This window comes from Podarcis cretensis (assembly GCF_951804945.1).
Source record: "Podarcis cretensis genome assembly, chromosome: 15".
Lineage (NCBI taxonomy): Eukaryota > Metazoa > Chordata > Lepidosauria > Squamata > Lacertidae > Podarcis > Podarcis cretensis.
In genome coordinates, this window is record NC_137185.1 from 3,386,175 (window position 1) to 3,403,192 (window position 17,018).

Genomic DNA, 17,018 nt, shown 5'->3' on the forward strand with positions numbered 1-17,018 from the left:
ACTTGATATGTTAATTGGATTTTTTTTTATTGGAAAATTAATAAAAATGATTTAACAACAACAAAAGTTAAACCCTCACCAACCCCCCAAATGGCTTGACAAGGTCCTTTACTCAGTGAGTTCCCAACTGGGTGTGTCTGGCGGGGAGAGGGAATTGGCTTGCTTGAGCCCTTAACGGAATACCTTGGGAAGAAAATGTTGGGTTGGGGGTGAGGCAGGACATGTGAGCCAGGAGATTCAACCCTCTTTAGGGGCTGGGCCTGGATTGCCCGGCATGCAGAGCAGCTACTCTGCCGCTGAGCTGGTCTTTCTGCAAACAAAAAAACCATTGGCCTTATTTCTGAATACTTTTTCATCAAATGCACAAGTACAGCAAAAGCAGGTAAGTCACACTGCCTTTTAATCCAGGGGTAGGGACCTTCACCAGCCCAAGGGCCGCTGTCCCTTCTGGGCCACCTTTCAGGGGCCACATGCCAGACATGGGAGGAGCCGTAAAGGTAAAGGGACCCCTGACCATTAGGTCCAGTCGTGACCGACTCTGGGGTTGCGGCGCTCATCTCGCTTTATTGGCCGAGGCAGCCGGCGTACAGCTTCCGCGTCATGTGACCAGCATGACTAAGCTGCTTCTGGCGAAGCAGAGCAGCGCACGAAAACGCCGTTTACCTTCCCACCGGAGCGGTACCTATTTATCTACTTGCACTTTGATGTGCTTTCGAACTGCTAGCTTGGCAGGAGCTGGGACTGAACAATGGGAGCTCACCCCGTCACGGGGATTCGAACCACTGACCTTCTGATCGGCAAGTCCTAGGCTCTGTGGTTTAACCCACAGTGCCACCCGCATCCCACGGGAGGAGTCATAGAAAGATGCATTTCCAGCCCAGCAGAAGTACCCAGGGATGGTGCAAAGCAAGGGCCATAGAGGGGAATCACCTGCAGGTGGAAGTATGTGGCCTGGAGAGAGTTCTGTCGGCCAGGCAGAGGAGCCTGAAGGGCCAACGCCTTTTGTTCTTACACAGAATAATTAAAGAACATTATTTGTCTCACAGGAAGCAGAACACAGGATGGATCAGGACCCGAGTTTGCTCCCCAACTCCCTGTAACACACGCACACCTCTCGCGGTCCCTTTCGTGCTGTTAAATCTATCGCCCACGGTTCACCCGCCGCTCGGTCCCCAGGGCGATCAGGATGCCGGCAGTTGAGCATTAATAGGAAATGTATTACATGCTTGGTGGGATTAGAGATTGAACACACAAGTGCCATTAGAGGCTGCCGACGCGTCTCGCTGCCTCCGCTGACAGATTAAACGGATCCAGTTACCAGCCCTGTCGGCCGCTCCTGAACGTCCCTTAATTAAAATGCACCCTTCGCAGAAGGCGCCCAGCGAGCCAGGGAGAATAGAAGCACCTCTGTGTACATTGCATGTATTTTTATCGTCGCAAAGCCGCTTTCGAGGGCTAGATGGTGAAAAGCAGGATATACATTTTTAATATAGACAAATGAATATGTTTCAAATCAGGAAGGCTATTGTGCAGAAGATGGAGCAGGACTTAAGGATCAAGGAGTGGAAACTGCAATAATTTCAACACTCGGTAATTGCCAGTGGAATCTAGCATGCGTCTTTTTAGAAGTTCCAATGAGTTCGCTTCCAAAAATGTGCACTCGCCACACATAGAAGAAGAGGAGTTTGGATTTGATATCCCGCTTTATCACTACCCAAAGGAGTTTCAAAGCGGCTAACAATCTCCTTTCCCTTCCTCCCCCACAACAAACACTCTGTGAGGTGAGTGGGGCTGAGAGACTTCAGAGAAGTGTGACTAGCCCAAGGTCACCCAGCAGCTGCATGTGGAGGAGCAGGGAAGCGAACCCAGTTCACCAGATTACGAGTCCACCACTCTTAACCACTACACCACTACTACACTCTACTACATAGAGAGGTTCTCATCTCTCGGCTCTTTAGTATGCTGTCCACGGATACTTTGCCCAAGAATTACACCCGAGAAGAACCCTGATGAGCCCTCTCCTTCCCGCCCCCAAATAGCAGGAAAAGAACATTTCACGTGCACACAGTAATTTAGAGATTCCATTCAGTATTCATAGCTGTAATTCATTTCCTCAACCAACACCTTCTCTCCCCCACTCACCCGCCATACTACATGGGCTCGTAAAAGAAATTCATTTTGCTCCTTTCTTCACCCGCATCATCCGGGGGCTAGATAAGCTCCCATTAATGAACGCATGACCTGGCGCCACGCAGCCGGGGAACGCTTTAGATGCTGCCTACTGGCTCCAGGGCCAGAAGCCACATGCTTCTAGCACGAGGGGGAGAGGGGAATGCTCTTGCACCCCCTCTGTGGGTTTCTCATTACCTGGTGTGAGAACAGGATGCTGGACTAGGCCCCTCTGGCATGATCCAGTAGCCAGGCTCTTCTGTTAGTCTTAGCTGGGACAAGCCATTCACTTGGAACTCTCTGCCTCATGGGTACCTTCTCTGGATGGACCAGGCTTCAGCCACAGCTGTGGTGGGGCAACCATTGGCCCCCCAGCCAGTATGAGCAATGGGCAGGGACCATGAGAGCTCCCGGTCTGCCCCACGGAGGACCTTAAGGTCCATAAACAGCAACACCCTAGTGGTGCTGGGCCCTAAGGAAGTCAGATTAGCCTCAACCAGAGCCAGGGCCTTTTCAACACTGGCTCCAACCTGGTGGAACGCTCTGTCTCATGTGACCCGGGCCCTGCAGGATCTGATTTCCTTCCGCAGGGCCTGTAAGACAGAGTTGTTCCGCCTGGCCTTTGGCTTGGAACCAATTTGATTCCCTCCCCCTCTTACTTTTTTCCTTTCTTCTTCTGTGTTGGAACTCCTATTTGGGCACTTCCCTGGCTTTTTCTGGCCCATGTAGGACCAGTCTGGATAATTAGCCTTGGTGAAGACTTGACGTTTTTATCCCCAAAAAAGTTTTTGATTGAGTTTCCACTAAAATGAGGCTGCATTTTAATGTTTTAATGTTGTATTTTAATTTTGTTTTTTTAAGCTGTATTCTAATGCATTGTTTTTATATTTGGTGTTAGCCGCCCTGAGCCCCGTCTTGGCTGGGGAGGGCGGAGTATAAACAATAATAATAATCATAATCATAATAATAATGAAATCCGCTAACATTTTTTGGGTGGGGGGTAGCTCCTCCATAGCTTCTTCTGTTCTTAAGGGAGGAAGGTGGAGAATGACACCTCTTTTGCATATAGATCTGTACACTGAAAGTTCCAGCAGAGCATTTCTGATTGTCTCATTTGGGGGAAGCGGAACTCTCCATGGTGCTGAAACCACTGGCCTCCTTGCCTGGTGGGGCAAGCGGCTCACTTGGAACTCACCATGGTGCTGAAACAGCTTAAGAGTTGTGGGCTGCGGGATTCCAACTCCCAGCATGACCAATGGGGGCCGGGCCGGTGGGAGGGGGTGGCCCTCCAGATGTGTGCCTTCCCATTTGGAAGCAGCTTTCTCTTTGTCCTCCAAGCTGATTAAAGCAAATCCCTCTGCCCCATATCAAGGAGGGGTTTTTATAACTCTCCCCCAATAATCCATGCATTGCTGGGAACCGCACAATAATAATATAAGAAGATACCTCACCTTCTCTCGTCTACATAATTAATCAAGAGGGAAGAAGTAGGCCCCCTGCACACACACACTCAAAAACACAACGTAGTGGTCTGCATGTGATTATTAGCCAGTGCTTCTGCATTTCCAATGATAATTTCATTTCTGATCTGCCATCTTGATGTATTATTTACTGGAACCGAGCAAGAGATTACTCCACTCCCTGCCTCCCATGCCTCTCCCCACCCCCTTCGCCATCACCATCACTCGGCTTGCTTCAGAGTTTCCCTGCGGGGGAATGGAGCTTCCATTTAAGGGGGGGGTAGAGAGGAAAGTCTGTGCCAAAAGCTGCATTCACACAAGGAAACAGATTGCCTCTCAGCTCCCGGGGATGACAGGCTGTGTGTTTACAAAAGAGCAGGGAATGGCCTCGGCTGAGCAGGGGAGCACCTGTTCTGCATGCAGAAGGGTCCAGGTTGAACCCCCGTCATGTCCAGGTGAGATAGGTGGACAAAAGGTCTGGCTCAGTTTAAGGCAATTTCTTGTTTAATTCAGTTGCTTCATCCAGAGGCATGAGGAATAGCATCTCACTTTATATTTAGGGAAAGAACGGCAGCTCAGAGGTAGAGAACTTGCCTTGCAAGCAGAATGGCCTGTGCTCAGTCTCCAAGTAGGGCTGGGAACATCCCGCTATCTGAAATTCTGGAAACTGGACACCAACAGAATGGACAATACCAAGCCAGGCAAACTAATGATTAGACTCAGTGTAAGGGACACGGGTGGCGCTGTGGGTTAAACCACAGAGCCTAGGGCTTGCCAGTCAGAAGGTTGGCGGTTCGAATCCCCGCAACGAGGTGAGCTCCTGTTGCTCGGTCCCTGCTCCTGCCAACCTAGCAGTTCGAAAGCACAAAAGTGCAAGTAGATAAATAGGTACCGCTCCGGCGGGAAGGTAAATGGCGTTTCCGTGCACTGCTCTGGTTCGCCAGAAGCAGATTAGTCATGCTGGCCACATGACTTGGAAGATGTCTGTGGACAAACGCCAGCTCCCTCGGCCTATAGAGAGAGATGAGCGTGCAACCCCAGAGTTGTCCGCGACTGGACTTAACGGTCAGGGGTACCTTTACCTTTACGGCAATTTTTCATGTTCCTATGATTCAGCTTGAAGTGCAATGTATCTGCTAACTGTGGATGCAAAAAAAACACAAACCTGGAAAAATAAGGAGCCTCTTCCGACTTGTCTGCCTGCCAAGCAGACTCACATGGTGAAGGCGGCCAATTCGTCTGTGTCCTGCACAATGGCAGGTCCCGCAGGAATGCAGAGCGCTTTTTTAAAAACGGCACCACTTCTCTAAAACAGGAAAACTAAATTACTGTGATCAGCTGCTAGAACAATAAAAAAACAGCCACACACCCCCGTCTTTGACCTTTCGGGAAGTCAGAGCCTCCCTTGTCCTTTACTACAGAGCAGGAAGGAAATCTGGGGTGAGAGAGAGAGAGAGAGAGAGAGAAACAGGAAAGAGTTGGAAGGGAACGTACCAAAAATAGTTCAGTGGCAAAAGGATAGGCTGACTGGGGAAAGACACAAAAACACAATGTGTCCTGCCCGTGCTTAACAATTTCAGCATCTGTTGATACGTTTATTTATCTGGGGGAAAGGGAGCTTTTTACCATGCAATGTCAGCCACTAGATGGAAGAGAGGACATTCCCATTCACATCTCCCTGGGCTCAGAGATCTTCAGAGGAGGCCTTTCTCTCAGTCCTGCCTCCCTCACAGGCAGGCTTGGTGGGGATGCAGGAGAGGGCCTTCTTGGTGGCTGCACCAAGACAGCTTTGGAACTCCCTGCCTAGAGAAGCTAGAGTGACTCCCTGCTTGCTATCCTTCCGCTGGCAGGCTCTGTGGAACTGACTGCTATTTTCAAGGAAAGGGCTTATAATAATTCTGTGCTGTTTTTACTGTCTGTATTTTAACAGATTTGTTTTAAATATTGTTTGAATTAGATTGATTACTTCTTAACTAATATTTTTCATATGTTTTTTAGCTTTCGGTATCTTATACGGGTTGTTTTAATTCATGTAAGCCACCTTGAGTCCCAGTCTGGGTTAAAGTCAGGATATAATGAAATATTATAATAATAAAAGAAGAATACATTTTACATAATAATAATAATAACTTATTAATTATAACCCGCCCAACTGGCTGGGTTTCCCCAGCCACACTGGGTGGCTTCCAACAAAATATTAAAATACAGTGGTCTGTTAAACATTAATAGCTTCCCTAAACAGGGCTGCCTTTAGATGTCATCTAAAACTATGGTAGCTGTTTTTCTCTTTGACATCTGGTGGGAGGGTGTTCCACAGGGCGGGTGCCACCACCAAGAAGGCCCTTTGCCTGGTTCCCTGTAACTTGGCTTCTCGCAGTGAGGGAACAGCCAGAAGGCTCTTGGTGCTGGACCTCAGTGTCGGGGCAGAACGATGGGGGTGGAGACGCTCCTTCGGGTATACTGGACTGAGGCATATCAAGCTAGTTTCTGCATATAGTCACTCACACACTTTTCTCTCTACCCTCCATCCAGGCAAGCAAGGGACATTGTCCAAGTCCAAGGACACATTCCCAGCCAGGCAAAACCATTCAAGGAGGGTGTGAAGCCGGGCTGGTGAGGGGCGTGGCCTGGGGAGAGGTGGTGTGGCCTGGGGAGAGTTCCAGGGGGCCAGAGGGAGAGACCTGGGGGGGAGGGGCTGCATTTGGCTCCTGATCAGAGGTTCCTCAGCCTTGCTCTATAAGCAGCCTCTGAGCTCATACATGTACCAACCCACCAGTGGGTTTTTCCCTTTGCCAGGACTATGAATTGGAGAAGGCTGCTCGGTCATCCAGCCACCAAGTGGCAATCTAGTAAGAGAGACTGATGATGCGTACATTCATAGAGTTGGAAGGGACCCTCCAAACATCATCTAGTCCAACCCCCTTCAATGCAGGAATCACAGTTTAAGCATCCCAGACAGGCAGCCTTCCAACATCTGTTGAAAAGCATCCCAGAAAAGAGCCCAGCAGGTTCTGAGTGAGTCAGTTATGCTGGCAAACTGCAAAGAAAGCAACTGAATTTAATGCTCTTAATTTTGTTCTACCGTATCTCTGACCAAAGACACTCTGGGTCTTAAAGTTTCATGTGTGTTTTTTAAACCGAGAGGATGGCTGAAGCTCACACCTCGTACCACCCACCGAAAAGGTAATACAGAGATTTATACGGGTCTGTCATTAATCAGGATTTATTAGGCCACATAAAGGCATATTGATGGGCCCGCCAAGAGGCTCTTAATTTGTTTGGGGGATAAACAATTAATCACCCTCAGGAGTAGGATTGGGGGTGGGAAGAGAAGCAGGAGACAGGGAGATTTTATGGCCTTTTGTTGGCAGGGAAATAATTCAAAAAAATAGATTCTGCTTGTGGGATCGAAAGAGATCAATAGTGACCAAGAGAGGAGAATGAAACCATAGAAAGCACCTCCCTGGTTAAGGAGTAGTAGAAGCCGAGTCCTCAAACTATGGGGTAGGGGAACCCTCTTGTGTCTGGAGGGGGGAAGGGTGTCACAATTAAAACGGACATATTTAGGAAGCTGACAACCTGACTAAACAGAAGCACTGGGGCCAACTTGTGCATTTGGCAAGCTCACAAGTTAATGTTTATTACGGACAATGATGACATATTCATTCTCTACAAATAGCGCTTTTAAAACAAGTACCAAACCTCTTTATTCTATCCTTTTATTAGAAAGTTAAGTAAAGCTGTTAGTAAAAAGAGGGAAGAAGAGAATTTCAAATACTTGGATTCTGCATATTTTATTGGTGAACTCTCAAAATTCAAACGAAGTCAGGCTAAAAAAAATAACAACCTGGCTGTTATCTACAAGCTCCAGCCCTCCCCAATCATAGGTGGAAGTGCTCTGATGTCACAGAATGCTATGAGAAGCCCAAATGGCTCAACACCGGCTCATCAGGGAAGTAAGCAGGATTGGAGTCAGGGGATAGAGCAATTGGGGTGTGGGGAGAAGATACCGTATTTTTCGCCCCATAGGACGCACTTTTTCCCCTCCAAAAATGAAGGGAAAAGTGTGTGCGTCCTATGGGGCGAATGCAGGCTTTCGCTGAAGCCTGGAGAGCGAGAGGCATCGGTGCGCACCGACCCCACTCGCTCTCCAGGCTTCAGGAAGCTATCCGCAAGCCTTGCAAGCCCGGCGGGAGTTCCTGCGGGCTTACAAGGCTTGCTGGCAGCAGCCTGCAGCCCCGGTGAGTGTCTGCAAGCCTTGCGCGCCCGGCGGGAGGTCCTGCCGGGCGCGCAAGGCTTGGGGCGGCAGCCTGCAGCCCGAAGCACAGGGAGCCCTCCGGAGGGTGCCCCATGCTTCGGGCAGGCGTGTGCAAGGCTTGGGGCGGCAGCCGCAGCTGGGGGGGGGAATAATTTTTTTTATTCATTCCCCACCCCAAAAAACGAGGTGCATCCTATGGACCGGTGTGCCCTATAGGACGAAAAATACGGTACTTATTTTGCTCAAGTTCTCTTTGATTCATTGCTCTTCACACCACATGTGGCCACATCTACACAGAAAAATCCTGAGAGCTGTAGTTTGCTAAGGACAATGATTAGGGTTAGGGTCGGACTAGATGGAATCTGCAGCTCTAGGGGTAAACTACAATTCCCAGGATCATTTGGGGGTTGGACTAGATGACCCTTGCAGCCCCTTCCAACTGTACAGTTCTATGATTCTATCACCTCTGCTCACCCGCCAAGTCGACTGGGGGTGGAGAATATCTGTGGTACTCCAGATGTTGTTGGACTGGACTCCCAACTCCCACCAGCCTCAACCAGCATAGCTCCATGGTCAGAGTCAATAATGGGAGCTGCAGCCAAGCACCATCTAGGAGGATTGCACATACCTAGCCCTGAAACACAGCAGTTGACATGTGGTTTGCAAGCACAGTAAAAGAAAACGTTCAGGAGAAGTGCCAGAGTTCAAAGACTTGAGGAAACACAAAGTTAGGATCAAAAGTAAGTTGTGAGGGGCACCTGGGAGGTCAACCAAACCAACCCCCTTTCCAAAGGGACAGCGGTCTGTCCCTGAAAAGTGCCTGCCTACCCTTCTCTTAAAAGCCCTCACTCTTTGAGCAGAGTTATCAGAGGTCCGGGTAAAATGAAGTTGCACTGAACTCTGCACATGGTCAGCGATACTATGTTTTTCCCCAATTCATTGAACGCAGTGGAGAAGTGCAATCGTACTGGACTCTGCAGATGCTCAGCAATACTCGTTTCCCTAGAAACGCCCTCACGCTGCAGGGGATGAGGAATCAAAACCAGAAAGGAAGCCTTTCTTAATGTGATGTTTTCATCTCCCTTGATCTATGAATAGATTCCAGGCTGCGCCTTTTTGCAGTCAGCCCCACAACCTCCAAGCACCCTTCCATTCACATACGCGATCATCTCCAAGCTGCAGCCATGAGAGTTGACCAGAGCTGACAGCGTCGGTTCGTGCGCAAAGGCTGCAGACGACAATTGCCTTTATTTTCCATAGCGAATGAAAACCAAAGCAATCCTGCAATCGGAGGTGATGGAAGAGGCTGAGTAAGGGTAAAGTCATAGCACCAACAGGCAGTATTGCATAGTGGTTAGAGTGGTTACAGGTACCCCACAGTGTAGCAGGCAACGGGGCATGAGGTGGGGAACCCTGCCAGTCAGAGTTGCCAACAGTGGGTAGATGTGCAAATAACTCTGCCTTGGTTTAAGGAAGTTCCTGTAATAAACCCGGCCTATTGCTGATGTTTGTGGGGAGAAGGGAGAGGGGATGATTGTGCACAGTCCCCTCACAATGCTGCTTTTTTTTTTATCTGGGAGGGGGAGGAGATGACAGACAGGGAGGGAAAGAGAAAGGAAAGAGGCAAGCGAAGGCATCAGTTGTGCAGCCAGAGACCCCCACCAAGGCAGGCAAAGAAGCTTAATGAAATTTTAATTAGGCGGCCACCTCGGGTGCCGTCGTCGTTTGCCAGATCAGACCTCCACTTTCTCTTGTTCCTAACCTGCCTTCATTACTGCTCCAGAGGAGCAAAGGGGTCCTTCCCTGCCACCCAATCAACATCAAGAATGGATTCCTCATTAGAGGAGCCCCCCAGGTTCTTGCACCCCCCCCCCCGTCCTTCCTGCCGGATCAGTATCTTAGCAGACGCTGCACGCTCCCAGGGGGAAAACCCAAAGAGACACATGGTTAGCTTCATCCAAGTCTCCCCAATTCACAATGTGTGATTCATTCATATTAATTAATCCGTAGCACATTAATTTTGGGGGGTGGGTGGAGGGGCTGCAGCTCAGCAACAGAGAATCTGTTTGACACACAGAAGGTTGAGGGTTCAATCCCAGGCATCTCCACGTAGGATTTGGAATACCCACCCATTTGCAGAATTTGGAGGAGATTTCGAAGGGTGGGTGTGCTTTGCATATTGTTTCAGAAAGTGCAAATTAGTTAGATTCAAACTGAATTGAATTACTCCCCCGTGCCAAATAGGGAGAGCATTTCCCAGCAAGGAGAGGCACTACCCAAAGCCCCCCTCCCCCAGTTTCTCTCTCAGGGCCACCCTCTGGGCTGGAAAAGGTTCCTTCCCTTGAATAAACAGATAGCCAGGAAAAAGATCTGTTGCCTAAGCTAACCTGAGCCTGAACCAACAGGCATGACCTACAACAAAATGTTGCAGTGGGCTGCGTTCCTTGCCAGGGTGCCAGCCAGGCCCTCTGCCAAGACCACTCCATTCAATTTCCTAACACACACACACACACACACACACACACACACACTCCAAAAAAGTTAAACAAAATTCTTAAGCCTGCTCACTGGATGCTTTTCAGTTTTAGGTTTTCCCCATGGAAAAAAAGCTTTTTTTTCTACTTCTGCAAGAAGTTCCCACAAGCCTGCCATACTCTTGTGCATGGACGGCAAGTGGTTTGGTTGCAAAAGGAACAGCACACACAGCTGAATGATGTTAATGGGAGGGATGATTGCTTCTGCTGGTCTCACTGTGATAACCGGTTGCTAGGGCTGGGGTTAGTTATAGGCCCTGAGGCTTCAAGACACCTAAGGACCCAAGATCTGAAGTACATAAGCCAGAGCATTAGGCAATATAGGCTCCCCGCCCTGCAGATGCATCATTTAGGGTACAGATGAGGAAGTTGTAGTTTAGCCCCATTAAGGAGAATACAGGGCGGGGGGGGGAGGGATCCTTGCACCTAGAAAAGCAGCATGTGAGGACCAAGAGGGACAAGGAGGTGCAAACTGTGACCCTCAGTGTGCCCTCAAACCTGCAAGGGCTGATGGGAGATGGAGGCAACCTATGGAGGACCACAGACTTCCCCATTCCGGGCCTGGGATATTGGAAGTGGGGATGTGTGTGTGTGTGTGTATATATATATATATATATATATCTCTCTCTCTCTATATATATATATATATAATGAAGCTAGACACATCGCTCTCAAGCTGCAAAACACGAAGTCCAGGGAGACTGCTCCTTCGATCTAAAACAGTGTTTGCATTTTTAAACAGACACAGTGCCCCTCTTTCAGAGGGGAAAGGCCCCTTAATTAACCTCCAGGCACAACTCAAAGCATCATTTGTAAGGCGATTAGCATAATTCCCCTTCCGACAAAACACACAGCGTGCATTAATGATCCTTTGGTGAGAGCGGCTCCCTCAGACAAAAGGCACAAGCTGTGTACACACACACACACACCCACCCTCCCAGCCACTGCTTGGGTAAGAGGATTTGCGGGGTGCTACTTCAGCACCCCTACACCCAGCAATGGGGGGGGGGAGGCAGGTTTTCCAACAACGTCTGAAGCCAACCTCGGAAAATCTTCGAGATTTGTAAAGGTCACCACCCTCTATTGCAGCTGAGACCAGCTTTTTTCAAGGGCAGGGGCAGGGAAATTAGGATCTGCTGGAAATTCAACAGAATGCCAACTGCGCTGATAAAATGCCAGCAGAACGCCTGCGACATGCTAGAAGAATGAATAGCCACAGCAAGGCAGGGCTGTGATTGGCCCAAGGGTGACAACCGCTGTATCCCAGGGATGGAGAAACATTGCTATCTCTGATCGTAGCTGGGAGCCATCAACAGCCTTGCCCAATCCTTTTTCAAAGCCATCTAAGTTGGGGGCCATTGCTGCCTCCTGTGGGAGAGAGTTCCATAAATTAACTATGCGCTGCATGAAAAAAGTCTGCCCTAAAGATAATATGGCACATAGTTCAACCTGGGTGGCTTGGCAAGGGCGATACACAATGCATGGAGGAGAAGGTTATCAATGAGGCAGTATGCATCTGGGAAGCATTTGCTGGGAATCACACATGGGGAGAGCATGGCTCCTGCTCTCAGCTCCTGCTCGCGGGCTTCTCACTGGGTCATCTGCTTAAGCATCGTGAGACGAGGACGCTGGAGCATCCTTTGGTCTGATCCAGTGGGGCTCTGCTTAGGCTCCCTGCCAGCATACTCCAAACATCTACGGCCGCACTCTGCACACGGCTAACCAGAAAGCTTATTCAGAACACCCTGAAAGCCACATCATAAATACACAGTGTGTATTTATACATGCTCAGCGTCCCTTCTAAATCTGTTCAAACACAGTAATTTAGAAGGCCAAAAACGTTCCTGTTTCTTCGCCACCAAGCTAGGAATAGTAGCCTAACTACTATTAGCACCTAACTAAACTTCTGTGCAGGGACGCGGGTGGCGCTGTAGGTTAAACCACAGAGCCTAGGACTTGCCGATCAGAAGGTCGGCGGTTTGAATCCCCACGACTTGGTGAGCTCCCGTTGCTCGGTCCCTGCTCCTGCCAACCTAGCAGTTCAGAAGCACATCAAAGTGCAAGTAGATAAATAGGTACCACTCCGGCGGGAAGGTAAATGGCATTTCCGTGCGCTGCTCTGGTTTGCCAGAAGCGGCTTAGTCATGCTGGCCACATGACCCGGAAGCTGTACACCGGCTCCCTCGGCCAGTAAAGCAAAATGAGCGCCGCAACCCTAGAGTCGTCCGCAACTGGACCTAATGGTCAGGGGTCCCTTTACCTAAACTTTGTGCAGGTTTGAGGCTCCAAATGCCTTTAACGTTCAAGCCTGTTTAGCACTGTGTGATTCTTTTTCAAACCCTTAACTTGTTTACAGGGGGTTGGGAGAAGTTGTTGCTGCTATTGATGTTATTGTTGTATCTTTGGTTTGGGATCTTATTATTTATGTGGAAATTGTTTCCATTTGGTTGTGTACTTTTTGATGTGTTTTATTTATTGTTCATGACTTTTGTTACGTTTGTAATTGTGTAAACCTCGTCACGTTGTAAGCCGCCTTGAGCATGGTTTCAACTATGGAAAGGCGGCATACAAACAAAATGATGATGACAATGATGATGATGAGTAGGGAAACCTCTGGCTCAGGGTGCCAAATGTGGCCCCTCCAGGCTTCCCTATCTGGCCCTGGGGGATTTTCACATGCCCCTTCCAGGTCCACAACCCAGATCACCTGGATAAGCTCCCCTTGAGTGCTTTGACCTGCCTGCGACTGTGCTTCTGCGCTTACACGGAAGAAGGTGTAAAATTGTGTCGGTGGGGTGCTCACGTATCAAACCCCTGACGTTTTCTACGAAGCACATTTGTTGCTCTGCCCACTTCTGCCTTTGGCCCTGCCATGCGGCCCCCAAGAGGTTGCTCACGACAGAATGTGGCCCTCGATCTGAAAAGGGTTCCCCTACTCCTGATTTAAATAGAGGGGAGTGTAGCTCAGCGGCAGGGCATCTGGCCTTGCATGCAGATAGTCCCAGGATCAATCCCCAGTGGCAATTCCAGGTAGGGCTGGATACGTCCCACTGCCTGAAATGCTGGAGATCAACTGCCGGTGAGTGCAGACAATATTGAGCTAGATGGGCCGGTGACCTGACTCAATATAAGGCAGCTTCCTATATTCCTACAATGGTACCTCGCAAGACGAAATTAATTCGTTCTGCGAGTTTTTTCGTCTTGGGATTTTTTTCGTCTTGCGAAGCACGGATTTTGGAAAAGCTTCAAAAATCACCAAAGTCTTCAAAAACCTCAAAAAAGGCTACCACACCGCGTGCTATGAGTTGCTCCTCGAAGTCAAGTCGCAACTGCACCCCCTGAATGCACGGTTTCAAGAAAAAGGAAACAAACTTGCAAGACGTTTCCATCTTGCGAAGCAAGCCCATAGGGAAATCCATCTTGCGAAGCAACTCAAAAAACGAAAAACTCTTTCGTCTTGCGAGTTTTTTGTCTTACGAGGTATTCGTCTTGCGAGGTACCACTGTATTTAAATCAGAACCATGAAGACTGGAATGTTGCTTTATTTTTAGGGGGAGAACAGGGCATCTGCTTGCATGCAGAAGCCCCCAGGTTCTGATCCTATTTGCAGGGGGGGAGCAACAAGGCTCAAGTTCACAGCTAGGGCCAAGGAGGACGGTTGTTGTTTTCAACTTGATTTCCCCATGCTAGGAGCACAGTAAAAAGAAAAAAAGCTATTTGTGCTGTTGGAAGAGAGGTAGCAAAGCAACTTGCCAAGAGGGGCAGGGTCAGACCAGGAAAGGTGGCAACCCCCCTTTAGCACAAAACTCAGGAATGAAATTGGCAGAAGTTCAAGCCAGAAATGCAGACTCTCCAGAATGAAGCCAACTCAGATAAATAGATAGATAGATGATAAATATAGATAGATGATAGATAGATGATAGATAGATGATAGATAGATAGATAGATAGATAGATGATAGATAGATAGATAGATAGATAGATAGATAGATAGATAGATAGATGTACTGTAGATAGATAGATAGGTATCAAACTCTCAACAAGTATTCAAACCAACTCTTAGACGCGTCAATGAAAGGTGGGTTGTAAATACTGCAAAACAAGCCAAGTGGAAGAGCCCGGTTCCATAGCGGTGATAATTAGCTGCTGATTGGCATTTCCACTCCACAACAACCATGGCAGTTTCCACAGGGGTAAGAGTGTCAGGCTGCTGTGGCTAACAGACCCCATAATAACACATTTCTTAGCCTATTAATGCGCTACACAAGAATTTGTGCTGATTCCACACCATCACTGATTTCCCGGGGGGAGAGGGGAGGACCAAGCCCTGATGCATGATTAATAAAAGTTTAAATGTTGTTTTAATCCCTTATAAATCATTTAAATGTATACAGTGGCAAGTGGAACCAGCAACAAAATATAGCAATGTTATCTATGCCCCTGTTCCTGTTCAGGGGACCTGCCTGCCAGCCAGCCAGCCAACCAACCAACCAACCAGCCGTGTACTCCATTCCATTGCATAAATGCATGCCCCACAATAAACTACTGCAATGTAATCTTCATCCCTGTCAAGAGGAGCATTCCAGTTCAGGGTACCTGCCAGCCAGTCAGCCATGCCCTTCAGCAGGATACTCCACTGAATTCTTACATAAAAAACACAGTTTATGTTTCAAACTCATATTCAACATTCAGTGCCATCACCTACCAAGCATAGCAACTCCTCATTGCCCTTATTCTGGGGAGGAATTCTTCCCCAGCCTTACTTTTCTTTGTTAATTGCGACTGACTTTTCTTCTCTAAAGAGCCACCCTAACAACAATGCTTTAAGTGGGAAATTGTTCTAAACACCAGCTCTAAGCCTCCTGCACAAGCTACGATACTTGTAAATCTGCTGTTCTCCTGAGTATTGTCTGGGCTGGCCAGTCCCAAACTGGTGCCCCCCTCTCTCTATGTTTTGGACTACATCTCCCCCATCAGCCCCATCCAGTGGCCAGACTCCCTGGAAGCAAGTTTCAGGCAAAGACAGGTCTTTTCCCAACCCTGTTACCCAATATTTTTATAATAGTAGACGCTGGAGATCAAACCTGGAAGCTTCTAAGAACACTGGAAGCCCAGCTGCTGGAACAGGCCCATGGGGGTGGGTCCAACGTAAGAAACTCAGATATGTAAGCTATTCGCCAAATGGCACCTTGAACCTAGGTTACAGTCACCCCCATCGCCAGGGGGTTGGACTAGATGACCCTTGGGGTCCCTTCCAAGAATACGATTCTCTGATCTCAACTGCACTGCTTGGCTGTAGCTTGCTCTTACAATTCACTTGCCCCAGAATGCAAGAAGGATGTGGAAAAAGACACCGTGGAAATGGTAATAACTATGAACTGAGGGGCGCTGTGGATTAAACCAGAGAGCCTAGGACTTGCCGATCAGAAGGTCGGCGGTTCAAATCCCCGTGACGGGGTGAGCTCCCGTTACTCGGTCCCTGCTCCTGCCAACCTAGCAGTTCGAAAGCACGTCAAAGTGCAAGTAGATAAATAGGTACCGCTCTGGCGGGAAGGTAAATGGTGTTTCCGTGCGCTGCTCTGGTTTACAAGTAATGGCTTAGTCATGCTGGCTACATGACCCGGAAGCTGTACGCCGGCTCCCTTGGCCAGTAAAGCGAGATGAACGCCGCAACCCCAGAGTCGGCCACAACTGGACCTAATGGTCAGGGGTCCCTTTACCTTTACATGAACTGAGGCAGTGGTTTTTAAACTGTGGTTACCCAACTGCCATCCAGAAATCCCCTCGTGGTTGCAACTGGACCCACGCCAGTAGCAAAACGCGCCTGGCTCCTGGCTAATTTCTAACACTGGGTGCACCTAGTCCAGGACACCGCATCTCACAGCGGCCAACCAGATGCCCGAAAGATAAGCCCGCATGAAGAACCTGAGTGCCAACAGCAACATTCTCTCCTCTTGTGATCCCCACCATCCTGCCTTCAACAGTGGAAGGGAGAGCACAACCACCATGACAGCCTCTGTGAGCCCACTCTTAAAATTCATTCACCTGGGTGGCCATTGCTCCCTCTTGTGGGAACAAATGCCCTAGTACAAACTATGCACTATGTCAAGAAGCGCTTTCTTTTTTCCTCCCCTGAAGCTCCCAACAGATTTCTAACTGCAAAGCACGTGCTGTCTGCCTGCTGACACCCGGACAGCCCAGCAAACATCTCCGGCTTGCTTTCTGCTAGGCTTTCGTTTTTGGCATCATCGAAACAAGGCACGCGCACACACACCCAGGACACAAATTACAATTAAAAACCTCAGAGGCAAGCCGATCCAGCTGGCATCCTTGACACGAAACCACCTTCCTTGGAAGTCGCCGCTGCAGATTTAGGTGCGATTTTACGATGCAATTCCACAGGGGCTAGGAGAAAGGCCACCGCGCAATTTCAGAGCATCTGCTTTGCATGCAGAAGGTCCCAGGTTCAATCCCCAATGGCACCTCCAGGGAGGGCGGAGGGGAAACTATCCGCCTGAAGCCGTGGAGGGCCGCTGCCCGTCAGTGTAGGCGGTACTGACGGACCAACGGTCAGACTCAGCAAACGGCAGCTTCCGGC

General features: G+C 49.0%; 1 protein-coding gene across 1 annotated transcript in view; it reads right to left on the reverse strand.

Moving 5' to 3' along the window:
* LHFPL7 (LHFPL tetraspan subfamily member 7) overlaps positions 1–17,018 on the reverse strand; it is a 79,266-nt gene that overhangs the window by 60,349 nt on the left and 1,899 nt on the right. The window lies entirely within an intron of this gene.